The sequence below is a fragment of the Aethina tumida genome, chromosome 3, assembly GCF_024364675.1.
Source record: "Aethina tumida isolate Nest 87 chromosome 3, icAetTumi1.1, whole genome shotgun sequence".
NCBI classification, from domain to species: domain Eukaryota; kingdom Metazoa; phylum Arthropoda; class Insecta; order Coleoptera; family Nitidulidae; genus Aethina; species Aethina tumida.
Genome location: NC_065437.1, coordinates 35,117,948 through 35,134,530, shown reverse-complemented (window position 1 = coordinate 35,134,530; position 16,583 = coordinate 35,117,948). Strand labels below are relative to the sequence as shown.

Sequence of the window (16,583 nt, the reverse complement as noted above, 5' to 3'; positions counted from 1 at the left end):
ATTCTGAAAGAATTAATAAAAAAATCTCCAAACTAGATGTTACTATTGCAAAAATATTCACTAAAAAATTATATTGTTGTAGTTATATTATTTAAAGTATTTCCAATATTTTGGTGTTATATTAAAATTAATAAATGAAAAGATTAATTTTAATAACGACTCATCATACCAACGTAATAGTATTATAAATATATTAAGTAAGAAATTATCTTCTCTTTACTTTTATTTATTCATTTAAACCTGTTCTTTCAGCATTCTCAAATTAAATTTCAAAATACTGGAATACAATTTGGACTTTAACACCAGTTCCAGTGATGTGTTTGTTTGATTTAATTGTCAATCACTGCCGGAAAATTTTTTGTATGTCCAACACCATTTCAAAGTGGCCATCCTAATTCAATTTATTCATTCGCCGAATATTCAATTTGCATTTACATTTCTTGTTATGAACGGCCTTTTACACGCTTCATTCTATTATATATACTACATTCATCATGCAAATCACTCATTATACATTCTTCATTGTGCTCTTAAGCACTTTATGTACTCATTTGTATTAAAATAAATTATTCAAAAATTATTCGACGCGACTTTCTGTACGAATATTAAATAAATATATGCCTAATGACTTTAATCCAAGTGATTAATGTAAAATACATGAATACTATTATATATTTGAAATATCGTTCAAATGTTTGTCGTTTATTTAAAATTGAGACTTGGGAATGTAGGAGGATAAGCCCAAGTGGGGCGAAATTGAATTCCGAATACATTAAGCAATTTTCAATTTTACTCAATCCGAAGAACATAACTCCCTCGCAGGTGTAATATTTCAATCGGCGGCGCAATAATTTACAGACAAACCGAAAGTAAAACGGCACATTTCGCACGATTCTCCGACATCACGTCGAACCCTTGAACTTATTAAAGCCGTATAAAGGAAATAATAAGTCAGTTTCACTCTTTATAATGACAGTTTAGGTGTGCTGCGCCAGTATTCGTTAATATCGTACGGTGAGGTCACTTTTTTTGCGGTGTGACCTCGGTCATTATTTATCGCTAGTAGCTGGTATTTGCCGTGATTTAATTAGCAGAAAGTTGTTGTTTTACACCAAGAATTTCACATATGACTTACTTACTCATTATTGTTGTTGTTATTATTATTATTAATTTAAATTCGAAAATACAGGGAGATTTAATTCAAGAGCAACAATCGCGAGGAAATGTTGACTCCCAAGCATTATATTGCAGAATAAATAAACTTTCACTTTGTTTAATTATCTATCTAAAACCGCTTTGTAACTATCTGGAAACAATCACCTATTGTAGGAAACCGCAAATAAACAACCAGATATAGTTTGAGCATTATTACATTTGTATTGACATAATATTTAAGACATGAAAACCTTTTGTTTTGATTGATATACCAATTGTAAGTCGACCTATTTTCTCCCAGTATATTCTCGACTATCGAAAATCTCAATGTACAAAATTAGTTTCACTTTCGAATACGGAATCGTTTGTTAAAATATAATAGGAAACATAACATATACTCAGTGACAACAGTTTATAGAGATCTAGTCATCAAATATTAACAAAATTAGGCGTGCATACTCATCCATTTGGGGACAAAAAATGGAAGTTTTTATGCTACACTTTTTTCGGTACAATTTTTGTTACTTTCCAAGAGAGTTTCATAGACGGCAAATTATTGTTTTACAAGAGTCAACAGCAACAAAGTTTCGTTCGTGGATATTGTTAATTCGATGAATTGAAGTCACTGCCTTAGAACTTTTTTACGAAATCGCTTTGTGACCACTTGTGCTAACTAGTAGTTTACAGAAGACGGAAGACTTGTTACCATGTTTACCATGATTAATATGGTTTTTTGCATATAGTTCTCCGTTTGAAAAATTGAAGAGGTGTAAACCTGAGCTCTGGGATGAGTTTAGGATCCTTCAAAATCCAATTTTCTAATAGGATAATGTCCTGTCTAATAAATACGAAGGCTACTTTAGTATGTTTTTAGCATTCTGATGTAAATTGATTACTAAGAAATTGTCACTAATTGAAGACGTGTTCGACTCTTTAGACAGAAGACTTCGAAATTCACTCTCACTCAGCAGACTTTGAAGGAACAGAACCTGTTAATATTTCTTTTTAGGGACACGTTAAGGGTTGATTTATATTGGAATTGTAGATACGTATCTAAATTTATATTTATATACCATTTATTAACACACAAAAGCCACTTTGTTTTAATTGAAATTTCATTTGAAATTGGTAGAAGACCGAATACCTTCCACTATATGGGTTGGGTGTCGAAAATATCCACGTACAAAATTAGGGTCGAATCAATTCTGAACACGGAACCATTTGTTGAAATATGATTGGAAACATAATTTCAAAACTGATTGGTGTAATAGTGAGGACTCATAAATTTAGAAAGCTCCAACGCCTTACAGACATTACGTTTTACTTTTCCTATTACGCCCCTTTACGTTTATAGAGATTTATGAGCAAAAGTAAGTAGTCTGGATTTTGTTTACAAATTCTGGGTGAGTATAAATCACCTCGATTATATCCGCTCCTTTAAAACAGAAAACCTTAAATACCCCTTAAACTTTACATTTATTCTAAACCTGCTCAACAAACGTCTATCGAACATTTGCATTTCCGACGAGTGTTATTCAATAAAGAAAAAACTTAAGAAGCGGGATAATGTATTTGCTTAAAACACTAAGCAAATTGAAAATGAAATGAACGAATGTCTGGATGGTGGAGAACACAATGGATTTGCCACCCCCAGTGTCTGGAGTGTTCTCAACACTTTTGTCGAGGAGGAAAAAAACAACATTCGTGTGTCTTTGTAATCAGTTGGAAAGAGCAGTCGAACCATCACAATGCCGTTTTATTAAAAAGCGAACAATAAGATGTGCAGCATTGTCGATGTTGACTGGTTCATTAATTGTACGATAACGTGTAAAGGTTTTTCGATGATGCACGACTCTGGATTTTATTGTTTTGACACAAAAAATTGTTTTAACAGGTTAAAAAAGTGACTTCAGGCTTTATAACTTTTAATAAAGTTTATATAGCAAGTTATTATTATAGATTTAATTAAATTTTTACATGAGTTTTATTCGAGGTCGAAATGCTGTTCCATTCAAAAGATATCAGGAGAGGATACTTTATGTGATACCTTACGGAATCAATTTCGAATAATTTTAAATCAAATTACATACTAAAAATATTTTTATTTGACAGTATTTATACGAAATTTTTCACAAAATTATACATTAATAAACCTCTTAAATAAAAACTATCAAATTAATAATTATATGATTATAACAATTTAATATTATTGATTTGCAACTAATATTTTACTTATTTTAAATATTATATTTAATAAATATTTAAAATATTTAATGCAAAATTTATGTAAGTAATTACAGTTATTATACGATATTTATAAAAAAGTATTAAATTCTCATTATCTTTTTTATCAAATATTTTAGTATCACATAAAGTAATAAAATATCGAAGTGAATTTCTGCGGTTTATTTGAAAAAGAAAACAAAAATAAATAAACAAAGAAAATTTTTAATGCTGCAGTTAAATGATAGTATAAATATAGCATTTGTACAGTACACGAACATTTCATTTTCCAATAAAAATTTATGTTAGTTTTACGGTCAGTCATAAATCTATGAAAAAATAAACAAAACTTTTATCTATCAAATACCATGTATTCTTGTAAAAGTTAAACAAATAATATATTTTCAAAAGTGTTTAAATTTTTCTCAAACAAATGTAAAAGTTTATTAGATTTCAATAAAAATCATATTTGTTTAAAGGTTTTTATCACTATTGTTTGAAAAAAATGTATATTTGTTCGGGTTTTTTGGTCGTAGTCTCTGGATTGTTTAAATATATGTTTTACAATTAATATCTGCACATCCAGTAATAATGCTAATTGTCAGTATCAACAAAATTTCATAACGGCATTCTTCTTTAGAAAAACAAATAAAATGGAAGATTTTAATTGGCTGCCGTCCATAAAATGTTCAGTGTTTACATTCTCCATTCGAAAATGAGAGTCACTCGGCCGCCTTCAAATAAACGGATTAAAACGATTTAATTGAAAAATTTTTAGACCTCGTCCTCGGCAGTATATGTGCCGTTGGGACGAAGTAATCAATAGGGCACTGGGATTAAGGATTAATGTCGGAATTGTTAATGTCGACGGTGTAACTCGATATTTTCAGCAAACAGATGTATCCCATTTCCAAAAATGTTTTAAACTCCTGAATGGGGTACATAATGAATGGCATGGCAGTCCAATAAAAGTTTGCGGAATAATCAGTCAACTTAACTGATTGCATGCGACTTGACACAGTTATGATATTAAATTGAGTTTCCAATTAGAAATAACGGATGCATCTCAATTAAGGGATAATATCACATATTCCCTTGATGCATAATTAACTAACTATTAATCAATTTAGTCTGAAGTATTATTATTAATTTGACACATCAGTAAGAGAGTTTCTTAATCGATTTCACAATGTATCATGATGGAAACTGTGAAGGCACAAAGTACGCTGATGGATGAAAAATTCGATTTTGTTACAATTCCAACATCAATCAACTTTTAATATTACTTCTAAGAAAAAATACTAACAACTTCTGTGTTTGAAAACTTATTTCGTTAAAAGCTAGCTTATATTAAGTTACAAACTTGTATTAGATAGCACAACAAAAATACAAGAAGGGAAATTTTTATAAAAAGTTATAGATGTGACAGATATGATACTAAGAGGATATTTTAAAATGAATAGATTGAAAAAAGTATTTGAAATTGAGAGAATTTAATATACAATTTTAAAGATAATTTTAGAAATAAAAAATACAATTGTAATCCGCATTTAGTTATTGCTGTTTGTGAGAATTTGAACCAAATTGATTTTTTCTCATACATGAAAATTCCGAAACGGAATTTATTCATTAAAAACAGAAAAAATGTTGATTCCAGTTGAGGCTTAAGCTTAAAAATATTTACCGGAAAATGTGGACATGTAAAACATGAGTTTAAACCGTATTATTTTCATTTATATTAATGGTGCACGTGTACTTAATTTTGATTGATTTATAATTAATTAAGGAAATACATTTGGAAAGGTGTATCAAATTGGGATTTAAAAGGTTTATTGTGCAAAGTAGCATTAAATTGATTGCTAAAAAATTTCGCCTCAATACTTTTTCAAATAAAAAGCCATTAAAGTTCCTATATCAATCAATTTTTAAAGATGGAGAAAATGTTCTTTTAAAATCACTAGCTAAAGCATTATGTTGTAAGAGAGAATTTGAGTAAACTGTTTATTTATAAATATAGTTCGCAAGATTAATCTAGCATAACACAAACTTATTCAACTATACATTTATTACATACATAAATAGCTAGTGGTATGAAGGTGCTTCCATTGTCACAGCTTCATTTTTTGCAACTCAAACTATAAAAAATGTTACGAGCATCACTTTTTACAAAGTTGGCGGATGCGCCAACATTAGATTATAGACCTAAAAAGTTGATTGGCAGTTGCACAAACATATCACCACATTTTTTCGTGGTTTCTGTCTAGTTCACTGAGTATAAAGTTCGCAGTTTTAACTTATGTATTGGTTTTATGTGTCACACGAATACGAATATTTAGTGGCAAATCGAGTGGTAAGCGCAACCATGCGAATTTCCAACGAGATATCTTACTGCATGGATTCCGCATCGGTTGGATTTCGTCCGGGTAAATAGGAAACAATAACGCGATACGAAATAAAAAAAGGATATATTATTTTCGGTGTATAGCCAAAATCAAATAACCGTTGATAACCCGCTCTCGAATGCAAATAAAGTCAATTTGGAATTTAATTACGCGTCCACAGTACCAGTAACGTATTGCGTTGATAAAGCTCTCAACAAAGTAAAAATTTAATTAACATAAACTTCGGTTCATTAAATCGGGGGAAAATTCGTTGCGGAAATGCAAAAGGGTATAATTTGGGTTTGCAAGTGGCTTTATATTTTATATTTCCTAAAACAAGGATTTTTAGTCTATTTTTCTCGTTAGTTATGATACTCTTTGTATAGTTCAAACTGATATAACGAAATTTTATCGAGTTTTATGAATGCTGCGGGCGAAAATTTTAATTTGGCGATCTGCTGATGGCCAAATTTAAATGATGCAAATAATTTAGATTTAAAATTTCATATTCCAATAAATGTTATTTTTACGAAATTTAAATTTAATTAATATTAACCATAAAGGTAAGCAATTCAAAATAATTTAGAGATAAAGGATTTCAATATATATTATTTAATAATTATTATACTTACTACTCATGTATATGAATGGATATATATGGATAAATACATATGTTTTATCCACCTAGTAAAACTTTAAAGTTTTTCGTACATACATACCACACATTTTGAGATACAAACTAGTTAAAAATAGTTCCAATAAGAGGCACAAATAAAAAAATAAAGTTATCTTTTGGGGTCAGAATAGAAATTTAATACGTAAAATTCCAATTAGCTAGTGCATTAAATTGCCTGTGACTTTTTTATACCCAGTTAATCCTCCTCCTGGATCTACATTTTTGCCGTTATTTAGTATTAAAAAATGAACTACAACAAAAGATCCAAAAGTGGACGTAGCGGTATAAACCATCCACACATTTTTTTTTCTATGTATGAGGCGAATACACTGAATAACAGTAGAAAACCTACTTCTGACGTTGTGAAAAGGCTTATTTAGAATATTTTGGTGTTAATTTGGTGGACGTGTAAAACTTAGGATAGAAAATAAGTTAAAAATTAAGCTATTTCAAAAATTAAATTTGATAGACGAAATCTAGTAGCTATTATCCATTCTACATCTAAAAATTACCCTCAAAAAGATGAAAAATAATTGATACTAAAAAGGGCGTTAGCCCAGGTTATTCATTTTACTTAGGACATGGAATTTCTGATTTTCATTTGTTTGGTCCAAATGGAAGTGAAAATAAACAAACACTAGCCATAAAAATAGTTTTCTACACCATATAAAAAATGTGCAACAAAATATTACTTCGGTACTACTCTATACAATAAAAAGTCATAATAATTGAGAATCATTAAAATTAATTTTATTAACCTATTATCTTTTCAATATTTTCTTTTTTATCTCTGTTTTGAGTAATAGTTGTGTTATTTTAGTGATTATCCCATAATAATATTTTTTCTTCGCTATAATGAAGCGAATTTCTTCAATTTTATTAATTTTAGAAAACAATAACAATATTAAGTGATCACCTTTTTACGCACAAAGAGAAAAGATACTTCTAAACGAAAAGTTGCTATAGTTTTGTTTAATGTAATGTTCAAAGGAATGTATATAGTTTTTTAAAGGATAAGAAAAAACTTACATAAGGTATCCATACGTACACTAACACTTGGACTTGGAATTGAAATGATAATGATATATTGGTTGTTATTTGAATTTCATTCTAGTCGTCTAAAAATGGCTAGAAATAGTTTAATATTCCATATGTGTGTACATATGGTACATTGATAATTACAAATAACATCATTTTATAAAATTTATTATAATAAAATATAAATGTCTATTAAGGCGTTGAGAGAACATGTGGAATTAAATATTAATTTGTTTTTATGATAGGTAACTCCCGTAATCAATTTAAAAACATTGTTCATTCTACAACGTTAATTGTAGTGGTGGAGGAGGTCCGAAACGTAACCGATATGATCAAACCCGCCGAAGACAGGTTTACAAGTTATTGCATAAAAACGAGTAATCCCCGAGAAAATTGCAGGCAGAATTCCTGAGTCGCCGTCCGTTTTTGCGTAAACGGCCTCTTAATGGCACCACCCCAGTTGAAAGAATGCCACTCGCGCAATCTGGCTACCATAAAAATAACCTATTATTGTTCTGGTTTTATGGCGAAGGTTATTATAAAGTCGTTTCCATACCACATGCCATTTTCAATCTCGGTTTATCGGTCTTTGTTTCATGCCAAAGCAGACAATTCCTATGTAAATCGTTTAACTGGTCACACAACTTCTAATAACGGCCGCTTAATTGGATTTTCTTTTGTACTTTGTTCTACTCGGCCGATCGTTTGTTACAATAATCGTTTGAGGAAAATAAGAAATTTTAAAAAGATACATTTCATTATAACATTTCTACCACGTTGTTTACAATGAGGATACAAATAAAATATCATCAAGACTAGATCGTCCTAATGTATCCAATCTTCTTTAGAAAATTTCAATTTGTTTCACATACATCAGGTTCCCCGTAAATAAAACAGAAATTGCATTAGAAACGTATGTCGAGTATTTACTGAGTGACAGAGATTGATGACCGGTCTATGCACTTTAATGCAAACAAATCTTGGCTCCAGTTTGGATATGAAGTTTTTTATGAAACTCAACATCAAAAATAATGTGGTGCATGAAAGTTCCCTTTATTTATTTTTGTTTCACTGTGCTTCCTGATTGTCAATAAAGTTGTCTGTCAAAAATGGTTTGTTTCATAAATGTTTATTTCTTTTATTATCAACATTAAAGTTAATGCTTGTCATATAGTAAAATGTTAATATTATAATTTTTATATGTTGTTATACAAGTAAATTTTTATGTAAATTCGGCTTTCAACAGATGTTTTTTAGCCTTTATAATTATGCAAAAATATTTTCAACAAAATAATATGTCTCGATTTTATTTTTATAATTTACTTCAATGAACAAGAGTTGTTTTTGGATACGTATTGGTTACAAAATACAGACGGAAAACAAAAAGGCATACGATGATAAGCAGAATACGAATATGTATTTCCTCGCTTTAGAGCGTTCCATAAATTCAATACTGTCATATTCCAAGCCAGAACATTTTACAGACCTCATTTACATGATTTATGCATTAAATAACTTATTCAAATACTTTTAATAATAACTTTGGCACAGTAGTGTGAGATTGCACAAATCGATGCAATGTGCAGTTAATATAATCAGTCTTACAAAAATGTGATGTGAACGTATCGATTTTATTGGCATTATAAACGTGATTCAATGTAAATTATCTTTACAACAGTGTTTCATATCAGATCATAAAAAGTCAACAGTGAATAATTCAAGGAACCAGTTTCCAATATGCGGTAGTTGATTGCACTACACATTAGCATACCCACTATCATCGTTACAACTCTGGGTGCACGAAGACCTTCACTTGCCCATAGAAGTAAGACGGCGTCCAAAACGAGGGTCTACACAGTTTCAATATGTTAGATTAATCTTCCAAACTAGTCCAATGCCACAAAAACTTAAAGCATTTCCAATTAAACGTTGTCTGGACTGTTTGGCGAAATTCATTTTTTCTTTATCCCAAAAACATCACCTTGGGCCACTTCGCAACAAAACTCGTGGCATATGGTCGGGATGCCGGTCAATAATAAACTCTCTCTGGATTCCAAATAAGGAAGCAAGTGAGGACGAATGACGTACAGTGGGCAAATGGGTTCTTTATAACGTTTGCTTTCACGTCATCTACTTGTTGTAATGTCTAGTAAGGACCAAAAAGCAATTAAACATGGACAAGATAAAAAATCTTACAAATAATACAAATTACTACAAAATATTCTTTTGACTTTCTAAGATTTTTCTAATTACCATTCATCTTCTTACATTATGACTTTAATACATCTTTTTGAATTTATTTGAATTTTTTATTTAGTTCATTTATCAAATTAAATAAAAAGAAATTACAGTCGTTCAATAAAAGCAGTTTAAAGGAATTATAAAAATGTAATTGAAATTTTTCATAATTCAACTTCTTATTTTTCCATTTTAAGTCAATAAACCATTAACAACGGAATATTATCGAATTTAAATGCATTTTCAATGCTACATTATTCTGTAAATTTATGCCATAATCTCTAGTTCTGGTAAAAATGGATTTTGGTAAAAATTTAAAGTGTGTGATAAAAATCAGGTTATGACTATTTTAATGACGTTGCTCCTGAACTTAATTTCTACCTTTATTGCTTACTTTTACGAGCTGAAATTTTAAAATGTTATCCATTCCAAATGAAATTGTCTGAATGCACCGTTTTATTACTTCAATGATTAAAAACGTGATTTGGAAACTTTTACAAATTGCATTCGGCAGACTCTAAAAGCAATTCAATTAATATCCGAAGATAGATTTTAATTAAATTAAATATTACCTTCCTCAGCTGATCATAAAAAATGATTTCATAATCTAATTTATTTTTTTTTGCAGTACATGTCCAATTAATAAATTAAAATTCAAGCACGTCGAATAAAAAGCTGATGTTTTGAGACCTGACTGACTTTCTATTTATTTACAACTTATGCCAGTCGTCTCGCATTAATAATAAATATGGATAACTAATTAAATGAAATAAAATTTGAATATAAACATCGCAATTAAGGATTACCTAAATAAACAGTTAAATCGTTGAAACTGTTAAGTAAAATTTGTTTTTCAATTTAATTCAGCCGTTGAAGAGGGCCAAAAAATTTACGAATTCGATCCTTTCGAGGAAATAATGTTAGTAGATACAACACGTATCTCCTGACAACTGGAATTTATCGGAAACGCTTGGGCTGCACAAAGAATATTTGCATAACTCGTTCAGACCGTTTCACACTTGATCGAAAGCCGGAGGGTCCTTGTAAAACTTTCGTTCTACACCCGTTTACCTCTGTTGGAAGTTTTTAGGAGTTTCCGGCATTGGAAACGTGTGCATAATCGACTTGTTGCTGCCCCCGAAACAGAAAAATAAAAACCGAAGAAATTAATGTAGGCATTCCCTTGTGTTTCAGCTTGACATGTGCACACGGAAATTAACGTCATTTTCGGACGGCACACGTTTATATTTTTTTCGCGAACAAATCCCCGCATAAAGCCAATATAAATTCCACATGACATTTTGCATGTGCGCCGATACGCCGTTGTCGAATAAGTTATAATGCCCGGCTACGAAATAACTGATACCGCAATGTCGAATAAATAAAAAGCGACGCGCGTGTGGAGATCTGACATGAACTCCGAAACAATGCGGCTCCGGTAACCAGTCATCCTTTGTGGATGGGCGGTATGTTTTGCGCGAGATCATGGACGTACGAGGAAATGAAGGGGGGTTATTTCATTTAAATAACGCTCTTCCAATCCGCGTTACAGCTTCCGTTGCATTTACTAAGTTATCGGGTCTTCTATAGATGTTCGATTTTCCAATAAGGTCTGGCACGGAATGGCTGAAGGTAGAAATCGGATGTGCAGTTGGTCAAATATAATATGTAGATTACAATGCTAAACAGTGATGGTATATTAAAATGGCATTTTAAATGTTTCATGTTGAAGGAGTTTCAACGAGTTTTGGATATTTATTAACGACATAATATTATCTCATAACAAAAATAGTTTAATAAAAAATATGAAAAAGACGTCAATGACTGTGTAGATAATAAATGACATAATTATTTATTTGTATAATGACTGTTAGGATCCAATAGTATTCTTAAGTTGTTTCATTTTATAAATTACTTTGTGGAAATTGCTTAGGACACGGAATTTCAACATTAACAGGCTATATTCCTTTCAATTTTGTGTTTAATAGCATTACTATAAATTTATAAAATATCTTAATATATAACAAAAGTATTATATATACAGGCTGTTCATAACGAAATTTTTTAACCAAATATGCACTTCTGAATAATAAGGCGATTTCTTAAATAAAATTCTAATAAAAGTCCAACAGAAAACAAGATAAAAAATGCTAAAGTTTGTAACAAACTTTACTCCACAACTTTTTTATGCAGTGTTTAATTTTTAATATTTTCAATTATTGTAACCCAAACAATTATTATCTCGTTTTTGGTTGTTACAAATGTTAATATTTTTATCTCGTTTTCTGTTGCACTTTTACTAGAATTTTTTTATAGAAATCGACTTATATAAAAATACAATACATCGACTACTTATGCAACGGTGAGGATGTGGTTAAAATTTGTCGGATAAGTTATGAAACGCCTGTATATATATATATATATATCAGCCGAATCTTTTCATATAAGAAACTAATGATAGTGGAACATCATTTAATGGTTCTTGAAGTTTTCTGTTTTAGTCATCATTCATCTTGTTCATTACTTTAATCAAGTAGGTTTTATGAATCATTATGACTTGTATATAACTGCGACTCGTACATAATTGGGACATTCGGTTCTGAAAATGTTCTGAAAATTTGATAACGACTATCAGTAATGCATCTAATTGAACTCTGTTCAAAAATATTTGCAATTTAATAAATTCAGCAAATTTCAATTAGAAATTATCAGTTTTCAAAATAGCACAAAATATAAAATTAAACATTTTCTAAGATATTTCACAAAAATATTTGGGTCATAAATATATAAAATGTATTTTTATTTAGTGTACGTTTTTTTTCTTTTTTTGTTTTTTTATCACATATTTTAAAAATTAAACAAATATTCGTATGGTTTGGCTGGGTGAATAAATAACACCATAAATTCAAATATATTTACGTTTCAAGTCACTATTTAACAATAGTAATAATTTATTTATTTATTCTTATTAGGATTTATATTATTTTATTTTCACTCACTTTTTTGCTTAGAAAGGAACAATACATTCCAAAAAAATGAGAAAAAATAATTAACATGAAAAATCAGAGTCAATATATCAAAATGCTCCCAAAAAATGATGTAGAATGTAATCAACAAAGTTGAAACATTTGTAAATAAACTAAGAAAATATCCTAACAAAAAACCTTTTATAAATAGACAAATTGGAAATTCAATAAATGAAATTCTACATAAAATATCAGTGCATTTAGTAGAGCATTCAGACGTCGATTGAATGAATAAAACTACTAATGATAAAATTAATATTATTTAATTAGAGGTGTGCATTTCCTAAATAACATTAAATAGTAATGTACAATTTCTCTGGGTATCATGTATATTCCTGTTCTTTTTATCACATTTTATTTTTTAACAGATTTTGGTCTAGTAGGGCTTGAAATGTTTGAAATGTAATTCTTGTTAATCAATGAAAAAAATTGCTGCAAAAGAGAAAATGTCTCAAAATGCGAATAGAACAAATAAGACATTTTATTAAAAAAGAAACAAGAAAGAGTAATAATACACATGATAGTAATGTGATATTGTGAATATCTCCTCTCACATAAGAAAGGAAAAAAGAATTTAACCACTTTTTCTTGTCTTATCTCCAAATCAATCAAAGTTATCTTTGTATAATCAGTTTAAGAGTTTAATCTGAGTACATTTCCAGCCATTGTTCATGTTTCTTAATGCTCAAACCAATCCAATATTTCGAATATCGGAAAAGTACCTTTTCAATTTATCATGGAAGCTGCACAATGTTAAAATTAATTTCGGTATTAAAATAAAATTAAAAATTCATGTAAAAGGGGAAAATGGTCAACAACGTTTGATCTCATGCCAGTTTTCCGAAACTCAGTTTAATATTTTCACCTGTACAGTGTACATAACCTTGCATAGAAGCATTCGTCTCATTAAGATAACAAAAATAGTGTGACATACTCACATTGATGTCAGCCTTTAAGTTCAAATCTAAATTTTGGGTTAGTGTCCTTTAATAGCGGTTTATCTACAATTAGTTGGCATACCCCAAATGGTACGCGTAACCTATTTTTACAAAACCAGATTTCTATAATTGAGCCAAATTCCCTTAAAAATATAAGGAAAAATTTAAACATTTGAAAATGTAGAAATTGTTGAACAAAGTATCATTACTTTTATAAAATAATTATGTTATATTATATTGTTTAATACCAATTCTTAATACATAATTTTAATTATATATTATGTATTTAATTAAAATTAAATAAAGAATAAGCTTGTTATTTGGTGACTTTTTCTTACATCGTGTCTAACGCCACTCATAGTTTTTTATAATCTTAATATTCTCATTTATTTCTATAGAAAAAAAGAGCTGTTATAAAAGTAATTTAAAACCTCTTTCATAAGAAATAACTTATAATGCTTCGTTATATTTTATGTTTCTCCCATTTTCTGCAAGTTCAGGGAACTTAAAAAGCAATAAATATTTTACAACGTTGTGTCTGAACTGTGAAAAACATAATTTATATATTTTTCGTTATTCGTTAAATTACTAAATATATAATAAGCACTTAAACTTAATTAAAATGTATTCCATAGATAGAAAATAGATATATAATTTCCAGTAAAATTTAATTGAAATAATTCGTAACAAAAAAAACAAAACACAACTCAACTGGCAAAAATAATTAAATAAAAAGAGAGAAAATGCGTTTATTCATTATCTACCGTCAACCGAATTGACGTCAAAACATTCGAAAATCGTATAAAAAATGAATTAATAAATGGAGCTAAGCGTCAAAGTTGACAGTCAATTGGCAAATACGTAGTCACTGAACGAACAACAAACGATTAAAATCACTGGATATACTATTTCACATTCCACTGAACCAGATTTAAATATAAGCCCTGGAGGAAAATTTAAACTGCGATCTACACAAAACAAATCATTAGTTAAATTACGAAAGTTGAGGGATCAAACGAATAATTGATAAATGTATTTTGCCTTTAGTGCAACATTATCAACGGCTTTCGGCAAAGTAAAATGTAATATGGATATCCGAATAAATTGAACCGTTTGTATCGATACACCGACTTCCTTTAGATTTCCAGTAAATCTCTCGAATGAAAGTTTCTGGTCGTAAATGTTAGAAAAGGAATGTGTCGAGTCTATGATGTAATCTACATGGTTAGGCATTATAAAGGAATGTTGGCAAAACGACGCAGCGTAAGACGTTAAACAGTATAAATTATTGGGCATGTACTCAGTTTTCCGAGTATGAAGAATAAATAAACATACGTACGATTATTGTATAAGACATAATACACGTAACTGTAATCGGAATATTACCGTGAATGTCAATACCAGCTCAGGGCGTGGGTGTGGACATTCTTTTTACTATGCTTTAATCACGTGGGTCTTTATGTAAGTTCAAGTGTGGGACATGGACAAATTTATGAAGTATACACAAATGTAAACGTGTATGACAATACTCCTAAACACTTCAACATAACGACTTAATAAAAATGGTGCCAAAAATTGGAGAACAAACATACAATGGAATAACAACAACAAATATAGAAATGAAAAAAAATATATTTTTTGAAATACTCAGGCATTAGGTTTTGAAGAGCTCTTATACACACTTTCTTTTATGTGCAAGTAGGTAAAAATGTAGTTATGAAATATATATATATATATATATATATATATATATATTTCAATAGAGCTCATACAATTTTATCATTTTGCTCATAAAAATTACTGATCCTGCTTTTCCAGAACAATTCTGGATAAAAATTATTTAAAATTTTTTCAAGATTCGATGTTGATAATAAAATTTGAAGCTTTTTACCTTGATCAAAATATTAAACTTAGGTCAGATTTAGGGGAAATATTTTTAATTATTGATTTTGACTTACATTTTAAAATTTGTAGGGAGCAATCATCAATAATAAATTAAAATCTTATTTGTTTTAGTGTAAAAAATAATTGTCGAAATCCAAAAGCCATAATTCAAAATGATCACTAAGAAATTAAATTTTTTAAATTATTTTTATAATTTTTAAAGTGTAATTTAATTTTTAATTTTATAATATATTTGGCTAATTTTAATATTTAATTTCAAAAAAGCAATACATATTTTGTGTCAAATTATATTATTTCATCTCGGAAGGAAAAATAAATACACCCTTATTCACGATTTCTTTTGTAACACAATTATAATCAATTTTAACACTGTTAACTATGTTAAGGGATAATCTGTTTAACATTTTATTTTAGTAATTATGAACAAGCTTTGTATAAACAACCATTTATTAAAGCCAATTAACACATATTTTTCTCTTGTTGTTAGTTCTTCTGTTCATCATCCCGGAATTATTAACCATTCCGGATTTTAACCCTAACGATGAAAATCTCTTGGGAAATTATCACTTACATTAAAAAGAAGCATTATAGACTTTAGTGGAGAGGCTCACCTTTATATCGCTGATTGTCAAGTTTTGTAATAAACGTTTTGCAAAACACTGATTTATGTTGTGAATGCGAGCACATTTTTAATTAAACTTTTAATTACACATCAAATTATTTGAACCAGGTCGCATAAATGTTTCCGTGTGTCTATACTGAAATTTTTACTTTGTTAATTGATTACAAAATTAATTCTTCACCAACACAGGCAATGAACGAATATACCTGACTTTGGAGGGTTTTGTTTATGGCGTTGTTTGTGCGACTCTCGAGCAACAGGAAGGTCGCATTTCCATATACGGTTCGGAAATATAGAACAGGCACCAGCCACTTAACCCTTGTAGGCCAAGACTAACGAGTTTCCATCGCGCCTAACGTTCACTTCGATTAATAATAATTT

At 29.3% G+C, this 16,583-nt stretch overlaps 1 protein-coding gene across 3 annotated transcripts in view; it reads right to left on the bottom strand.

Moving 5' to 3' along the window:
* The window catches only part of LOC109604696 (serine/arginine repetitive matrix protein 2), a 135,744-nt gene that overhangs the window by 62,876 nt on the left and 56,285 nt on the right, over positions 1-16,583 (bottom strand). The gene's annotated exons all lie outside the window — the stretch shown is intronic.